The 3,693-nt window shown below is 47.0% G+C and overlaps 1 pseudogene; it reads left to right on the top strand.

The window, feature by feature from the left end:
• Positions 1 to 1,234: 1,234 nt before the first annotated feature.
• LOC142461658 (alpha-enolase pseudogene) lies at positions 1,235 to 2,520 on the top strand (annotated as a pseudogene).
• Positions 2,521 to 3,693: the final 1,173 nt, after the last annotated feature.

Raw genomic sequence — 3,693 nt, 5'->3', positions numbered from 1 at the left:
ACTATTCACTTCATCCATCAAGTTTAAAGTTTTTATTCATTTTACGTTTTAAGTTCCATAAATTTCCTTTTTTATATAAATTTGATCCCACCCCCCCACCCCCAGTGATATGCTACATATTCATGCCTGTAGCAGTTACATAGTCTTCTGTCAACCTGTGGAGGGTGGAGTCTAGCCTGTCAATCAGACCATAGTCTCCATGTGGGCATGGCCTTTTCCTGAGGATTCTTGGAACTCCTGTATTCCTCCCTGGAGGCGAGAGACACTCTCTGCTTCATCTTCCTGATGGCAAGACGTATGGAGTTATGCTACAGCCCTGGAACTGGAGGAGTCATGTAGATACCCACGGCTGTGCTGAGATGCTTACACCACCACTGGGTGCACAAGACTTTCCACCCACTGGCCTGTGACTGTCCTGCATTCGGTGTCATTGCAGGTTTTTCAAGTGTCTGAAGAGGAATTTATAGATTGGTATTGGACAGATGGGCTAATATCGGACTTATAGACTTGATATGGACTGGGCTAGGATGTTTTCTTAGTATACAATTGCTCTTTGATATAAAATTCTTTCCTATACATATGTGAGTCTCCCGGAATATTTCCCCCTAGTCTGCCTGGACTTACACATTATGGTACCTTAGGAGTGGGGTACTAGAGAAACAAATCATGAAAATGGAGAATGGATGCTTTTTTGACCTTTGCCTCATGGCAGTTTTTCTTCTCTGCTAGCCAGAAGTCAAATATATGCATGCAGCTTACATATTGTTTTCTGGAATAATATGGGAAGTGAACGTTTTTATTATTTGTTTGTTTTTTGTCTTTGGTTATTCCTCTTTGAAATGGCGAAAATGAATATGATTTGTGTATATTTTGAACTCAGGGGGCAAAATCACCTTTTGGATTTCTCAGAGCTGCTTAGTGAAAGTGGCTGACAAAGGTTGAAATGGCTGACAGAAAGCCTGCCCCTAGCTTGATTCAGTCAAAGGCCTAAGGCACTATTTTGTATCAATGGAATAGTTTAGATAAGGATTAAGATAAGTTAAAAAAGTATTGGATTTGACTGTTTTAAGAATTGAATTTATGGGGGGCTGGGCAGGAAACCGGGAGAAGTGGTGGTGAGAGCTTCTCGGGGAGTCTCAGCATCTGCACTTTGTTGACCCAACACCTGTCTTGGTGTCTGCAGCCTCCTCCACTTCCTTCCTGGGCAACGAGAACCAGTGGTCAGAAATCCTTCATGTCCATCCTGAAGATGCATGCCAGAGAGATCTACGACTCCCGTGGAAATCCCACTGTAGAGGTGGATCTCTACACCACCAAAGGGCTCTTCAAAGCTGCCGTGCCCAGTGGTGCCTCAATTGGGATCTATGAGGCCCTTGAGCTCCAGGGCACTGATAAGACCCGGTATCTGGACAAAGGTATCGCAAAGGCTGTTGAGCACATTAATGAAACAATTGCGCCTGCCCTGGTTTGCAAAAAACTGAATGTTATGGAACAGGAGAAGATTGACAAGTTGATGATTGAGATGGATGGAACTGAGAATAAATCAAAATTTGGTGCAAATGCCATTCTGGGCATGTCCCTCGTTGTGTGCAAGGCCGGAGCTGTGGAGAAAGGAGTCCCCCTGTACTGTCACATTGCTGACTTGGCTGGCAATTCCGAAGTTATCCTGCCTGTGCCTGCTTTCACTGTGCTCAACGGCGGCTCCCACGCCTGCAACAAGCTGGCCATGCAGGAGTTCATGATCCTCCCCGTTGGAGCCATGCGCATCGGGGCCGAGGTGTACCACAACCTGAAGAACGTCATCAAGGAGAAGTACAGCAAGGATGCCACCCATGTCGGAGATGAAGGCATATTTGCCCCCGACATCATGGAGAACAAAGAAGCCCTGGAGCGGCTGAAGAATGCTATTGGTAAAGCTGGTGTCACCAACAAGGTGGTGATTGGCATGGACGTAGCTGCCTCTGAGTTCTTCAAGTCTGGGGAGGCGATCTAGACTTCAGGTCTCCTGAGGACCCCAGCAGGTACATCTCACCTGACCAACTGGCAGACCTGTACAAGTCCTTCATCACGGACTACCCAGTGGTATCTATCGAAGACTCCTGCGACCAGGATGACTGGGACGCTTGGGCAAAGTTCACTGCCAGTTCAGGAATCCAGGTGGTAGGGGACGATCTCACAGTGACCAACCCGAAGCGAATCGCTAAGGCCGTGGGCGAGAAGTCGTGCAACTACATACTGCTTAGAGTGAACCAGATCGGCTCTGTGACCGAGTCTCTGCAGGCTTGCAAGCTGGCCCAGTGCAATGGGTGGGGCGTCTTGGTGTGTCCTTGTCCTGCGGAGACCGAGGATACTTTCATGATTGACCTGCTGGTGGGACTCTGCACTGGACAGATCACGACTGGTGCGCCGTGCCTATCTGAGTGCCTGGCCAAGTACAACCAGATCCTCAGAACTGAAGAGGAGCTGGGCAGCAAGGCCAAGTTTTCTAGCCAGAAGTTCAGAAATCTCCTCGCCAAATAAGCTGGGCAGGCAAACCTCTGGTAGTCCCCGAGCCTGTGGGCGTTCTCACCGCTTCACTGGTGTTGCTCCCGCTGCCACGTCAGACCATCTGGATACCTGTTGGAAACCACAGCTTTGCGACCCAGTGACGTCCCAACTCCTCACCCTTCTCGCCAGCTTCCCACCAAGTGTCCCAGTGCCATCCTGAGGTGTCAACAGGCAACATCCCCAGTGGCTTTGTTTGCAAAATAAACATCAGTGACCCTGGACAAAAAGAATTGAATTTATGATCTGATTCTACTTTGCTTTTACTGATTTTGTTTGCTTATTGTTATTTATATAATGATTGATAGAAACAATTACTGGGAAGTATGAAAATAGAGAGCTTGTGAGCCCACTTGTCTTCAGCCATTAAAATTGGATCGTTAAATGGGTTTAGGATATGCCTGCAAAGAAGGCTCTGAAAAGATAAGCTCCATCCAGTATTTTGAGTGCTCAGGACGTGGTGGAGAGACTTGCCTAGGGGGCTGTTGATAAATTGAAGAAATAAAAAGGAAGGAACTCTGGATTTTTGAATTTTGAACTAGTGGTTTTTGTCATAAGCTCGGAAAAAATCTGGTACCATGAAGAAAACTCCTCTCTAGGACTAAATGTTAAAGGTAGCCCGTGGGTAGGTTGAAATGCTTGCTGGGCAACCACCTGGATCCACTTGTTGAGTGGGAGAAATGCAGCAATAAAGAGACAGGTTAAGTCTGGCCACTGACACCCATGGACCTGGTTCACAGGGACTTGAGGTAGAGACGAGAGCGGGTTGACTGGTCTGAAGTTCATGACCTAGCCCAAGAGGACTAGAGTTGTTGAGAATTTGTGATGGGGCCCATGGTGTGAAGGCAGGACAGTCAATGGGCTCCCTGGTGAGGCTAAGTGAGACGATCCACATTGAGTTGACCAGAACCTGACCAGATGAAGAGAAGGTTTTGGAGCCTGTGAATTGGTACATATTACTGCTAATTTATGGATGGCCTGTCCTGATTCAACTTTGCATATGAATACAGACTCACAAGATTCCAACTGGAATGAAGATTCTTCACATCAAAGAATATGATTTGTCTCCTCAGAACATTGGGTTGTTGCAAGTGGGCAGTTATGGAAATTGCGTACCCAAAATTGGGCTGATAAGGTCATGAAGTGTTT

The sequence above is a fragment of the Tenrec ecaudatus genome, chromosome 11 (genome assembly GCF_050624435.1).
Source record: "Tenrec ecaudatus isolate mTenEca1 chromosome 11, mTenEca1.hap1, whole genome shotgun sequence".
NCBI classification, from domain to species: Eukaryota; Metazoa; Chordata; class Mammalia; order Afrosoricida; family Tenrecidae; genus Tenrec; species Tenrec ecaudatus.
Note: the sequence above shows the minus strand (reverse complement) of the source record. Positions and strands in the feature narration are given on the sequence as shown.